Raw genomic sequence first — 15,825 nt, 5'->3', positions numbered from 1 at the left:
CAGGCAAACATTATCCTAAAAATAAAATAGTCACTTTGGTGAGAAATCATTTCAACGGAAAGCAGCAGGATGTGCTCCCAGCAGAATAACGGCAATTATTATAACCCCCAAAACCCAGCAACCAACAGAATAAAAGCCTCATGAAATATTGCCACACTGGTTTAGAAACCACCTTAAAGTCTCAAATTTGAGGTCAAGATGTCTGAAATAAGGTCTTTCTTTTACAATTACTAATACTTTCATTTTAGTAAACTATTTTTCTTTCTGACAGAGTGGGACAATTCACTGGCATTACCTTTTTTGAGTTGCATGCTTCTGGCAATTTAAGCAGGGATGTCATAATCCCTAATTGAGGACCATGTACTAATTTGCAAGCTGACATTGATAGTCAATTAACTTATTTATACAACTTTTCCTTAAATTAATCACTTATTTTATTTCCTATCATTGAGTCACTAAAGGTTTGGGGCTTTTTTGTTTGGAAGATATAAAAACTTAAGCTTAAGTTTTCCTGCTTTGTAATGAAAAACAGGAAATTGACTACTGAGCTTCTCTATGCCATGGTGTTCTGAAATGTTTGTCAGAGTGTAGTTAGAGCCACAGTCACCTCACACTCTTTGTTGAATCTTTTAAAAGTCATTTTCAGAACAGATCTCAGCTCTGTTTATATTATATAATGGTTCCCCTAATTGTTTGAGGGGACAGGTTTCTAACACATTTGAGATTAACTGTAGTAGCTTGTTTTAAGAATTTGAAATGGGCCGGGCGGTGGTGGCGCATGCCTTTAATCCCAGCACTCGGGAGGCAGAGCCAGGCGGATCTCTGTGAGTTCGAGGCCAGCCTGGGCTACCAAGTGAGCTCCAGGAAAGGCGCATAGCTACGCAGAGAAACCCTGTCTCGAAAAACCAAAAAAAAAAAAAAAGAATTTGAAATGGAGTCAGTAATAGGATTAGATGAAGTCATTTGTTGCCTAAAATTATTGATAAGCACTTCTTGAGTGGGGATCCTGGGGTTTCTCAGATTTCTGTTATTCCATGTGGACCACCATGTGAAACTCTTATGGTTTCAGTGGGAAATGTCCCCCAAAATTTCATGTTTCAGCACTTGGTTTCCAGAACGCAGTGTTCTTTTGGAGAGCTATGGGCACTTTAAGAAGTAAGACCCTTTTTTTGTGTATGAGTACATTTAAGTGTTGCTCACATGTGTCCAGGATAGAATTGGTAGGAAAAAAAAGAAAGGTACAATTGAGAAAGGAGTAGATGAAGGATGACAATCCAGTAATTCAACAATATATTGGTTTTCTGTTAGTTTCTAAGCTCTAAAGGGGGAAATGTGACAGGGGTGTTATTTTAATCCATTCATAGTTATCCTTAGTATTGAATTTTCAAAAATTCACATTTGCAGTATCTAAGAATGATGCAAATGCTTTTACTCTCACTAACTCAGCCATAAATGACATCACTAGCGAAATCCCAATAATGTATTTGCCTACAGCTACTAATAGTCATATACAATTTCCATTTCCCACTATGTCTCTGGGTCTATCTGCCCAGTCCCAATGGATACATCTACAAAACAACTAGAACCCAGTCCCAGTGGATACATCTATAAAGCAAGTCCAAGAACCCAGTCCCAATGGATACATCTACAAAATAATTCCTAGTACCCAAGACTAAGAAATCATTGCATGAGGGACAAAAAGATTTTAAGAGTCAGAAGATCCGGAAGTTTGCTATGAAATTGTGTCTCCTAAGACTATTAGACACCATACCCATAAAGTCTTATCAACATGGTTACTAAACATGATCCAAAGAAGGACAACAGCAATTGACATGATACTGTTAAAATTTTTACTTAATGTGCTGTCTCTGAAATGAGACAATTTTAATACATTTCTCATATAGAATTTATGACTAATTATGTACATATGTAGTTTGTCCATAGTTTATACTTAAAATAAAAATGAAATCACTGTGAAAAGAAGACATAAAACACAGCTGAAGAAGTTGGATAATGGGAGGCAGGTCTCAGGCCTTATAATTTGGCCACACTTGCAGCCTTTCTTCTTGCTCTCTCTGTCTCTCTGTGTCCTGGTCCACTGAGATAGGAGGCAGCCCAGAGCCACCTCCCAGCCATGAACTCTGTCATGCTTCCCCACCGTGAGCCAAAGTACATGCTTGTTCCCTTGAGTTGCTTCTTGACAGGTATTTTGGTAACAGCAACAAAAGCAACTAATATAAGCCCCTTGTAGATTTACTAATATGCCTCAAAATCATCTTTTATAATTCTGTTCCTCACAACTGTAAGAGTTTTTAATTGCTGCACAGATACAAAAGGTAACAAAGAAATGATGGCTGTAAAATGTAGTTTCCTTTCTATTGTCTGACTAAGAGCACTGATACTTTATGTGTAGCTGAAGTTTTGCTATGTCCCACCTGACCTGCGGTTCAGGACAAAGCTTTTCCACTCGTGTCCCCCAAGGAAACACATAGAGCATTATACTATTTACAAACTGTATGGCTGTTAGCTCAAGCTTATTACTGACTAGCTCTTTCACTTAACTAAGCCCATTTCTGTTAATCTACATGTCACCATGTTTTCTATGCCTTTACCTGTGTGCCATTACATGCTGCTCCATGGACGGCAGGCTGGCATCTCCTGAATCAGCCTTCCTCTTCCCAGAATTCTCCTTGTCTGCTTATCCCACCTATACTTCCTGCCTGGCTACTGGCCAATCAGCATTTTATTAAACCAGTGTACAAAAGTATCCCACAGCATTTCCCCTTTTCTGTTTAATTAAACAGGAAGGTTTTAACTTTAACATAGTAAAATTACACATAACAAAATAGTTATCAAGCAAGAATTATAGTTACAACATCTAGTCTATTTATATTTTGCAAATTCAAAGAAAATATTATATATATCCTATATTTGAGTCTAAGGTTTCATATCTACCTTATCTTTTATCATAACTAAGAAAAATTATAACTATCTAGTCTTCAACTACATCAAAGACCTCAGAAGGATATAATATTACCTAAGTAAAAAAGAAGTTCATTGTAAGGACCTTCTAAAAATCTAGAATGACAGAGACAGCTGCCCACCTGGACAGTCACCCAAAGTTCTTCTGCAATGTTGGGGCATCCATCTTCAGCCCATAGGCCTAGAGTCTCTCAGTCACTTCTCTCTGTGTCCTGTAGAATGTGTGACTATTTCTTCTGCAAAGCAGGAACCTGAATTGCCTTTTGAAGTTCAGTGGTCACCTTCCTATGGGTCCTACATGTCCAGTTGATACAACATTTTGTCAAGTAGTCCAGGCAAGAACAGTTTCTTGCCCAAATAGCTATTTTTGCCAAGAAGAAGATAAATTCCATATGAAGTGTCTTCAACACCCATCTTTCTTTTTCAAGTAAATTGGTGTTGCCAGGAGAAGACATATCTCACTGTCCAGAAAGTCTAAGTTTTTAAAGCATTTTAAATGCCATATTCTGTAGGTCTTTGAAGTGTTTGAAGATTACCTATATAATTGAATTATATCTATGTATACCTAGAAAACTTAACATGACTATAAGTTTGAGTATCATAGAAGACTATTAGTCTGTATTTCTTAATTACCCATTACAATTTAAATGAGTTACATAAACATAATACCTTAAATGAGAGTAGAAATATATATATATACAGTATAACAAAATTAACTTTAAATTTGTATCAATAAACTAAAATCTATTCCCATGTAAAACATTTTAAACAAGTTGTTCTTTAAAAGTAGGTTTAACAATCCACCCTTTTATCCTATGATATCTATATCCTATATTTCTGTATCATTATGTAAAAGTATATTTTAGGAATGGTTCCACTTTCTAATGCTGTCTGTTAAATATTATCATCCATAATTACCAACCTCAATTTTCTTTTTTAATATACCACTCTAGTAATCACAGTTATTAGTTGTATTAACCTGGTTCAAAAATATATTTATAAAAGATTTAGAGACATCAACAATAAAGTGCTTCCTATTTCAAATAACAACAAAACACCTATCCTTTTTTTTTTTTTTTTTTTTGGTTTTTCGAGACAGGGTTTCTCTGTGTAGCTTTGCGCCTTTCCTGGGACTCACTTGGTAGTCCAGGATGGCCTCAAACTCACAGAGATCCACCTGCCTCTGCCTCCCGAGTGCTGGGATTAAAGGCGTGCGCCACCACCGCCTGGCACAAATCCTTTTTATACCTCCCAAGATACCATTAGAATAATTACAAAGCTTGGTTTTAATATACATGTTAGAATAGTATTGCATAAGACAAAATAAGTTTCTATTAGCTAAATACATTTGTGTGAATTTCTAGACTAGGGGGATTGGACAGCATCTTGTTAATACATAGAGAAAACTCCATCTTTAAATACAGACGGGAGGCAGGTGATATAGGCAGGTGATGGAGACAAGTAATGGAGACAGGTGATGGAGAATGGGCACACTGCTCCAGGATGAACACCAGAGATACTTGAGATACAGGACTGTGGCTTAAGTTGATCTCACATGAAGATGATAAAGGGGACATAGTAAAAGACAATTCACTTCTCATCAACATTGGAACAGAGCATCAGGATGTGTTCCCAAAAGAATAACCCCCATTATTACTACCCAAAACCCAGCAACCAACAGAATAAGGCCTCATGCAATACTGTGATAGTGGTTTAGAAACTGCCTTAGAGTCTGAAATTTGAGGTCAAGAAGTCTGAAATGAGGTCTTTTACAAATGCAAACACTAAAAGGAAGACCTTTGTTGTAATGTCTTGGAACACAAATTCATGAAAAAGCCTCTTGCCTGTGACTCAGGTTGAGCTACACTTAGAGTTCCTACCATACCAGCTAAGTTTTTGTTTCAAAAACCACAGGAGTTAGCCACTTTTGTACATTCCCCTGTGCAGATGACTGGATCTTTTACTTCTTTCTTCTCCTTGTGGGTTTTAGCTTTCCTTGGACCCCCTCCTTGGACTTCTGCTACACCATTATATGAATTGTCTTTGTCAGCAGATTTAGTGAGTCAATTGGGATTTCTTAAAGGGGGAATTAGTTAAAAGAGAATTTTTTCCCACATTAAAAAATGAGAAACATTTTTACAATGGAGGGAGTTTTGTCTCTGTGATAGTCTGAAAATGGAATAATTAAATGAGAAGATAACTAATGTTAATGGGATTTATGTAATATCAATTATAAATATTATTTATTTCATAATTTCTGTTTAGTCATTTAAAATGTTGGTTAATATTAATGTCAAGATAAAAGTTTTAAAGAAAACTTGTTAAAACAGATCATAGAGATATTCAGATCTAGACAGAGGAATTTAAAGGAGAACCAATCTCAACATTGCATTATAAGGTTACAAAGAAATAGCCAAAGGCTTTCAAACAAACCTTAATTTACCCAGTAACCTTACAGGAACTGCACAATGATAGTTCTACTCAAGACTGTATAAGAGCTTATTGGAATCCTGTGCAAATGTTAGATTTGAGGAGATTCAAAGAAGCAATAGTCTCATATGGCATCCACTCATCTTTTGTGAAGCAGATGGTAAACTCGTGGTCAACTTGTAATAGAATTTTACCTCAAGACTGCAGAAATTTGGATACAGCAATCTTAGAGGCTTATCTTCATTACAATGGAGGACCTGGTGGAAAGATGAGGCTAAGACCATTGAACAACAAACTAGAGCTAGAGGTTTGGAAGTTTTCCAAGATCAACTTCTTGGAGAAGGTGATAATGCTGATACACAAAGAAAACCTTTATATGATGATCACACCCTAGCTTTATGCCAAATGGCAGTCTTGAATGCTTGGGACAGAACTAAAGAAGTAGGAAAGAAAATTGAGTCATTTACAAAAGTTTTATAGGGCTCAAAAGAAACCTTCACTGATTTTGTACAAAGATTGACATCAGCAGTAAATGGAACGATATCAAATTCAGAAGCTAGACAAATAATAATTGAATCTCTGGCTTTTAAAAATGCTAATACACAATACAAACGGGTAATTAGGCCTTTATTGGCAAGATCAGCACCCTTGGGGAATGGATTTGAGATTCAGTCAATATTGAATCTCATGACCAGAATGATGCTTGGATAGGAGAGGTGATTTCCAGAGGTTTGAAGAAAAATAGTAATGTCAAATGTTTTGATTGTGGTAAACAAGGTCATCTAAAAAGGAACTGTAAACAAGGCACTCCTAGAAATAATGTTTTTTCAAGGAATGACCCCAACAGAATGCCCCTCCCTTCGGGATTATGCAGAAGGTGTGGCAAAGGCAGATGTTGGACCCACATATATAGATCAACAAGGGAGAGACAAGGTAATCCTTTGCCTTTGCCATCAAGAAATGTACTTAGAGGCCTCTTGTGGGCCCCTATGTCAATTTCCATCCAATCCTTTCCTGTCATCATGGAAGAAACTCCTTTGCAGAGCCATTGAAGAACTTAATGCCTATTGTAAAAAACCATACTACTCTGTGTTATAGAACAGCTTTAGACAATAAAACAAAAATTTAAGGAGAAACCATAAATCAAAATTTATAAAGATTAGATTTAGAAACTCCCCAAAGTTAGGGTTAGGGAAGGGTTTTGTTTTTGTAATTTCAGGATAACAAAAACAATCCTCTTGAAGAATTTAAAGACCTTTGGACAAATAAGCATCCAAAGGAGAAGAAAAAACTACCTAGAAAAAATTACCAAGAAAAGAAATAATCTGACGTAATGTGATCTCCGAAGTCTCCAAAAAGATAACAGCATCCCACAGTGATGATTCCACATGGATTATGATAACACTATCAAGTTGACAAACACCACCAAAAGATTGGCTTTGGGCTGCAAACGGCTCAGGACAATATTGAGATGGCTAGCTGAGATGACACAGCCTCACAGACTACTCTAATTAGGACTTGACCACAATCCTAAATTTTCTTTGTATCCCCATAAGACTACTAGTGCCCCCAATCAGCTGGAAGTAGCCTAGAAAACTATGCCCACATTCCAAAACAAAAAATGGATTGTGGATGTTTGTCTTTGTTTAGGGGTTGGTTAAAAATTGTTATTGATCATAGTCAATCTCTTTCTAAAAGAAAAAAGAAGGATATGATATAGAAATGTATTATATAGAAATGATAGGATAAAAGGGTAGATTATTGGATCTACTCTGAAAAGAAAAGGGGGAGGATATGGATATGATAAGATAAAAAGGTACATTATTGAATTTACTTTTAAAAAACAGCTACTAGTTTTAAATATTTTACATTGGATTGGATTTTTGTATATTGTATACAAATTTTGTATATTGGTAAAATTTGAGAGTACTTTTGTTAGAACACACTGTGCATAAATTTCTAACCTTGTTCAAGGTATTGTACCTATATAACTCATTTAACAATGTAATACAAAATTCTAGTCCTTGAAAGCAGTATCTTGTTCCTTTGTCTCTCTGATCTTTCGGCATTTACCCCAATATCAGGCTCTCAGGTTTTTATTGAAAGACCATTTTAGCAATTCATGTTACACCTTTGGTGTAATGACTTCAAAATTTGGAAATTGAATGGACTTGATCCTTAATTATCTACTCAGAAAAAAATGGTAAATAACTATGAAGGTAAGTTAGAGATAACATTACACAAATATAAAAGCCTCTAAATTTACCTTCTCTGCCCCTAAATGCATTTGGGATACTGCTGCAGAATGAACAAGGTGTTCATAAAACAAAAAATTACATGGAATTCAAGAATGAATGAAACTAACCCAAGAGTACAATAAGCAGGCAGCCATACAGCAGTCATGGGAAACAAGAGCTTTAAAGAACAGATATCAGAAAATTCAGTAAAAAAGGGCACAGAATACATGTGAACATGTCAGTAAGAACTCAAGAACCCCGCCATCCCCCTACCCCTCAGTGTTCATAATACTGTTTTATTTTGCACTGGTTAATACTTTTCATGGCCATCACTTACATTATTTATTTTCAATTTTAAAATAAATCCACTGACTGGAAGGAAAGATTTTGATACTTCAGAAGTGAATGAAAATGTGCACTATGACAGTGTGTAAGTTCATCTGGCAGAAATGAACAAAGGATCATTAGATGTAATAGAAAGTAAAAATTAAAATATACATCTGGTCTTATATTTCTTTACACTTATGTATATAATATCAAGTTACATTACTTATAGCATGACCTCTCTACTCACAGATTTTATTAGGAAATGGACCAATGCCACCTACATAAGGTTGTTTCCTTAGTCTAGAACAAAATATATTCACTGGAGAAGCATAATAAACAAACCTTGGTGTGTGTATAGCTGAGTGGTACAGGACTTACCTAAAATTTGTGAGGCCCTGAGTTGGCCCCTATTTCCACAAAATAATAAAACAAAGCAAGCAAATGTAAATGCAAAAAAAATGAAAAATGCAACCCAGGAACTAATCCTTGTGTTGAGTTCTATTTGCTTCTTTGTGATGGTATTGTGTTTCCCAAAATATTATGCACTCTAATAAACTTATCTGGGGTCAGAGAATATAACAGCCACAATATTAAACACAGAGGTTAGGCAGTGGTAGCATACGCCTTTAATCCTAGTATTCCAGAGGCAGAGATCTGTCTGGATCTCTGAGTTCAAGGCCACACTGGAAACAGCCAAGCATGAGGACTCATGCCTTTAATCCCAGAAGTAATGGCAGGAGGCAGAAAGGTATTTAAGGTGTGAGGACGAGAAACTAGAGCCTGGTTAAGCTTTTAGGCTTTTGAGCAGCAGTTCAGCTGAGATCCATTCACATGAGAACTCAGAGGCTTCCAGTTTGAGGAAACAGGATCAGCTGAGGAACTGGTGAGGCGAGGTGGCTGTGGCTTGTTCTGCTTCTCTGATCTTCCAGCATTCACCCCAATACCTGGCTCCAGGTTTGTTTTTATTAATAAGACCTTCTAACAATTCATGCTATACTTCTTAAACTCATATTACTTTTTTGTATTCAAGGCTTTCAAACAGGGCTTCATCCATGGCTAATGACATGATTCAAAGAAGTTTCTCAAGTTTCATTAACTCTGCATTCCTCATAACATGTACCTTAGAATTTATTTTATACAAAAAAATGAAACAAAACTTCACACATTGGCAAAACAATAAAAGACAATGCTTGTTTTAACAGTGTCACTGACATGCAAAATATACTAAAATAAAATCCACTTGTTTGACTTACTCAGATCTTATCTTTGGCAAATACCCACACTTATGTTCTTTCCCACCATCACAATAGAAGTATGAACCCTTGCACTAAGTTTTCTTATGCCTTTTGGCAGCTGGTAGCCTCTGTCACTTGGCCCCACACACCAAGAAGGTTTTTGTAAACAACCTTTCACCTTTTTTAGGATTCCTCAGGCATGTAGTCAGCATCGGATTTTTTTCAACCTAAAGTGATGTATTCAAGATTCCTTCTAGATGTTGCATGTACCAACATACCACCTAATTTTTTTCCAAGTTAGATTTACCACAATTGGTTAGTCCTCTGAGTTGTTCATGGGCATTTAAGTGGTTCCATTGTGAGCCTATTTGAATACTGCTGCCATGAACATTCAGTCTTTGTGTGAAATATGCTTTCATCTCTCTTGTATAAAAAAACATGAAGAGAACTTCTTAGTCTCATATGAATTTGTCCAATTTCATAGGAAAAAAAATTATCAAACTTCTTACCATAGTGGCTTTCCTTCTTAAAGTAAATATGAGTACTTTTTAATTTTTAATCATGGTTTATAATGTCATCTCATTTGTGTTTGATTCCCAGTGAGGTCAATCATCTTTTCATATATGTCTTATCCATTCTCATATCTTCTTTCTTACAGTGTCTTTCTAAATAATTTGTTAATTTTCTCTCAAATGTAAATTTAAAACTCAAATTTTCATTCTCACATTGCCCTTGGGATACTTACAGATTTCTCATGTTGATAATGTCATTTTTGTTTTTTCTCTTAAGAATTATTTCCCTAATTCAAAGTGATAAAGACTATTTTTCTATTCAACACTTTGTAATTTTATATTTATGTTTATATCTGCAAAGTAATTAGTGTTAATATTGAAAATGATGTGAGAAACTCACATACAAACTTCTGAACTTTCAATTCTCAAATATAAATGTTTGAATTCTCAACAATTTACACTTCATATATAATAAACTTATTTCTGTGCTATGTTTTTGAGCATAGCTAGAGAGACAAGTTAGTGGTTAAGAGCTTATACTGCTTTTGCAGAGGATCAGAGTTTTGTTGCGGAATGTTTGTACACTGTGTGAAGATACGTTGCTGTGATCGGTGTAATAAAGAACTGGATAGCCAACAGCTAGGCAGGAGAGAATAGACAGGCCTTCTGGGCAGAGAGTGTATTCTGGGAAGAAGAAAGGGGTTTCGCCAGCGAGACTCAGGGAAAGCAGGATGTACAGCGCAGAGAGAGGTAACAAGCCACATGGCAGAATGCAGATTAAAAATATGGGTTAATTTAAGTTCTAAGAGCTAATTAGAAAGAAGTCTAAACTAAGGCAGAGGTTTCATCATTAATAACAAGTCTTTGTGCTGTTATTTGGGAGCTGGCTATCGGTGCAAAGAAAGACTTGTTACAGAGTTTGATTCCCAGCACCTGCGTCAGGAGACTCACAACTTCCTGTAACACGGTCTCCAGTGGGATTCAATGAATCTGGCCCTTATGGGCACCTGCACTCATGAACATATCCCACAAACATATAATTAAAAATGATAAACAATAATTTAAAAATTTGGAACCAGTTCTTACATGTCTAGTCTTCTGTGTGTATGCATGTATATTTGCATGTCCATGTACTGTCATGTTCATGTGAGTATGTACATGTGTGTGCATGTGCATGTATGTATGTACAGGTGTTTGGAGGACTGAGGTTGACATTGAGTTTCTCCCTCAGTTGTACTTGTACTTCATCTTATTTTTTGAAACAATTTCTCTCTCTCTCTCTCTCTCTCTCTCTCTCTCTCTCTCTCTCTCTCTCTCTCTCTCTCTCTCTCTCTCTCTCTGCCTGACATGGCTAGATGAGGGGTCAGCAAGTCCTGAGGATCCTCCTTCTCCTCAGTGCCGTGATTACAGAGGAGCACAGCCATTCACAGCTTCTATGTGGGGGCTGGGAATCTAAGTCATGGTTTTATAGCAACACTTTGCTGACGTTCCCTCCCCACCCCCACACGTCTATTCTCATTCCCACAGAATACTGTCTTAACGGCATTTGTCACAATAAAACCCAATATGAGGTGGTTTGTTTCACTCTAACAACTTTCCTTCTCCCTTCAAACATGCTGTGGCTACTTTAGACTATTTGTATTTTCAAATAAAATTTATAAGAATGGTTTAAATTTCTAGGATATTCTTTTGGTATCGTGGTATTTCAGATGGAATTTCATTAAATCTGTTGTGCAATTAAATGAAAAATAGCAATCCTAACAATGAGGAGTTTTTAAATCCATTATCATGATATGTTTCTATTTCTCTATTCAATTGTCTTCATGATGTCTTTTTGGTAATAATTTTTCATTTTAATGCAATTAAATGTCATGCGTATGTGTTGTCACTTTTATTCCTAAGAATCACTATGCTATTGCAATGGAGCTATTTTGAGTTGTGAATCTAGTCACAATTTTGCCTTCCTTTATCTTTCTCCCTTTTCCTTTTTAAAAAAATAATTTCTTGGTTTGGAGGTGGAAATTTTTGCATATTTTTCTTACAGATCCAAGTTACTGTCTGGTTTTGATTCTATTCATCCTGCTCTTTGTCACAGTGTGCACCTCTTAACTATAATGACTTCACACATATGTCCTCTCTCTCTCTCTCTCTCTCTCTCTCTCTCTCTCTCTCTCTCTCTCTCTGTGTGTGTGTGTGTGTGTGTGTGTGTGTGTGTGTGTGTGTGTGTTAGCAAGTGTTTGTGTTTAGTTGAAGAATTCTGTCTTATCTTACCTTATTGTTAAAAGCTTTTCTGGATACCAGATTATTGGCTGGCCTTTTTTTGTTTTTAATGTTTGAAACATGCCATTGAAAAATATGCCATTGAAATGGCTACAGCTCCCATTACTTCTGAAGAAGTCTGTCACTAACCATACTAATGTTTCCTCATATATAAGGTCATTTTTACTTGGCACTAAGATTCCCAATCTTCATCTAGCAGTTAAACTATAACACTGTGTCTTTTTTTGTGTATTTTTTTTTATTTGGGATAACCTTTGGGGTGGCAAATTACTGTTTTTCAACCACATTTAGGGAGCTTTGGGTTACTATTTCTTCAATTCATTCGCAGAGCTGCTCAACTTTTTGACATTATAATGTGACATCATCTCCAAAGTGCTGGGCTGTGTTCCTCACCATACTGGGATGCATGCAGCCCTGAGGCCACGGACCAACTTGACGTAGTTTAGTGCTTATTCCTTTGGTTACTTTTTGTTCTGTCTTATTACATATTTTCTGAATCACTTTGTGTGTGTGTGTGTGTGTGTGTGTGTGTGTGTGTGTTTTTCTGGAAGTTTTCTTTCTTTAATATTTTCTCTCTTTGTTCCTGGTGGGATTTCTATTAATCAATAATTAAACTTATTTATCCCCTCCTACTTCTTCAAATCAGATATTATTTTTACTCGGTTTGTATTTTTTATTTTATGTGAGTGTGTGTTTGCCTATATGTATGTAAGTGCACCATGGGCATTTCAATGCCCATGGAGGCTCAAAGTGGACATCACCCTTTAAAGGATTTTTAAAAAGGAAAGAACTTCCAATCCATTTTATTTAATCTTTGTTCATCCATTAACCAAGATCATTCTAAAAGAATGGCCTTGGCTCAAATGTTGCAGCATATTATGTAGGTACTTCACCGGGAGGTCTGCATTCCATAGTGACAGCAAACTCTTCCTTGGAAGAGACCTGAGTGGTCCTCTATGTCCTTGAAATTAATAGAAAGAAAAAGAGACAATGTGAACTAACAGAGCTCTGGCATCAGAAAATTTGAATCCAAAAACATCTGGCATACAGTTACTTTTAAATTGAGAATGTCATTCAGTACTTCTTACTATCATTTTAAGTCTATAATGTAAGAATGATAATTATCTTTTGGTTACCCATTGAATAAATGAGTAAAATTATTATGAGAATTAAATAATACAACACTTGGGAAGCACCTAATAAAGGGTTTAGCAAATAAATGTTCAGAGAACATATGAAAGTAACTAATCGCCTTAATTTTGGTTTATGAGAGATAAGAGACTCTAGTCCCAGCTTTGATGGGATATCTTACATAATTCCCTTTCTCTTGCACATTTCATGCACAATAACGACACTATGGTGTGAAATGATTCCTTCACCTTGGAGTGACTTCATTTTCTTTTTTACTGGTTCACGGGGTCCTTTGTCCATTTTAGTTTGACTGGTAGGCAAAGTCATGAGGGAAAGTCCATCCATCTTAACAAGTATACCTTTTGGCAGTGAGTCAGCAGCTTGACATAATTATGATTTTTGGCATAGGAACAACTGCTTCTGTGGTTAAGCCGTTGTCCCAAAAATCCTTCTCAAACCAGCTCTATTCTCTGGCAGTGTGCCATGCCTGAATCCACTCATACATGCAAAAAAGAATTGCTCTCAGTGATTTATCGACATAGAGTGATCTTAGCTCACTGCTGTAATTTTCATCTCATCTATAATTGACCCTTTCATTTTAAGCCATTAAACATATTGTTGCAATTATTCTCTATTTTCAACAAATTACATGATAATAATTATCATTCTACACTATTATTAATAGCTAAAACAATGATAATGACAATGGTAATAATAAATTTATAATAGATTCTAACTCACTTTAGTTGAGTCTGCTATTGTTTATAAAGTCATGTTATTAAAGTAATCTTGCCATATAAATGTCCAAATACAGGTTGGTTTTTCATTTTTTATAATTAAGTATTACTTTGGAAGTTTGCATTGTGGTAACATTGTTGAGTCAGAAAACATTAACATTTTCTTTGCATACATGTGTATGGTGTGGGCTTGTGTGTATCTGTGTTCACAGCTGCATGAGTTCACATGTGTGCAAAGGTTTGTGTATACATGTCTACATGTAGAAGCCAGAGATTGACAACCATTCACTGAGGCAAGGTCTTTCAATTGAAATTAAGTTTGCCTGCACAGCTAGTTTCTCTGGCCAGCTTGTTATGGGGGATCATCTGTGCCTGCCTTCTGCATGTTGGAATTAAAGACACATAGCCAGCATTCATGTGGGTTCTGGGTATCTGATATCCAATGCTCATGCTTACTTGGGTAGGCTTTAACCATTGAACCATCACCCCATCTCACTATGAACACTTTTAGGTTTATTTATTTTATATTATGTCTATGAGTGTTTTGCCTAAATGTATGTGTGGGTAACATGTGCATGCTTGGTGCCCACAGAGCCAAAAGAAGACATCAGATTCCTTGGAATTGGAGTGAAGGACACTTGAAAGGCACCACGTGAAGGCTGAGAACTGAAACCAGGTCCTCTGGAAGAGCAGCCAGTGCTCTTTTTCTGCTATGCCATCTCTCCAGCTCTGTCGTTACCAACATTTTAAATACAAGGTACTTATTGTAAAACTAGTATCTATTCTACAGATACACATTGACATTAATAGTAATCTAGCAACTACTAACTACTACAGAAAAAATTAGTAGGGTATTATTTTAGTAGAAAACCCTGCCAGTGAACAGATCATTTTTATTATAAAGATATCTTCTGCTTACTTTAGCAGTGTGTGTACTAATATTGGAACAATATAGAGAAGATTAGCATGGCCCCTTTGCAGTGCTGACTTGCAAATCCATGAAACATTTATATGTCATACTGTGACTTGTAGTAATGTCAGAAGCTACACCCGTAAATTCTCAGTACTATGACTGCCTAAACATGAGTTGAGCAAGGACAACAATAGACAGAAAGTGAATGAATGGAGGAAAGTCCATGAGGCCTCAACTCTACACAAAGTATGGCAAACAATTTAGGAATGCTGAGAGCTGAAGAAATAGTCTTTTGAAGGGAAGAACACACCAATTGGTTATCCAATACTAAGTGGTCAGCCCTGAAAACATGCATACAAGTAACATTGTGCACACTGGGCAGGGTTCATTTATGTATTTAGGAATATATATGTTTACACATAAACATACATTTATGTAACAACAATTTATGAATAAAGAAATCATGAATTCAAAAGAGAGCAGGGTACAGTATATGGGAGGGTTTAAAGAGGGGAAAGGGAAGGAGGAGATGACAATTATATCTTAATCTCAAAAAATAAAGAAATGATTTTTTTAAAGACAGCTCTAATTCTTTGTCCACTGGGAAAACATGCAAAAATAAACATATTTAATTATATCAAAAATATTTTTCTCATGGGAAAAAAACACCTTATATATATGTATGCAACTACAGAAGATCAAAGCAAGATGTCATTCCGAACTTAAAATATTTTAGTTTCCTGAACTGATACATATGGCTTGCTGGTAATGAATTTTTGCTTTTTTCCTTTTGTACTGTGTTAGGATTCCTGACACTGTGACAGGAACCTCAGGTAAATAATGTAAAATAAGTAAGATTCACAGTCGTTGTAGTTGTAGGCTTTGGTACACAGTCATCTAGTCCTGCTGCCTTTAGGTCTTTGGAAAGGCTCAAGCAACATAGGGGAAGACCATACACATGCCACAGCACATGTGGGTTCTTCTCCATGGTACCAATAAAGACCTCTTCCTGGTTGGATAAAGCACAGGGACAAATAGCCA

General features: G+C 36.1%; 1 non-coding gene across 1 annotated transcript; it reads left to right on the top strand.

The window, feature by feature from the left end:
- The first annotated feature begins 14,786 nt into the window (after nucleotides 1-14,786).
- Nucleotides 14,787-14,889, top strand: LOC114682145. Its single transcript, XR_003732995.1, has one exon. It is a non-coding gene; the product is annotated as a U6 spliceosomal RNA (small nuclear RNA).
- Nucleotides 14,890-15,825: the final 936 nt, after the last annotated feature.

This window comes from Peromyscus leucopus, chromosome 2, assembly GCF_004664715.2.
Source record: "Peromyscus leucopus breed LL Stock chromosome 2, UCI_PerLeu_2.1, whole genome shotgun sequence".
NCBI lineage: Eukaryota > Metazoa > Chordata > Mammalia > Rodentia > Cricetidae > Peromyscus > Peromyscus leucopus.
Note: the sequence above shows the minus strand (reverse complement) of the source record. Positions and strands in the feature narration are given on the sequence as shown.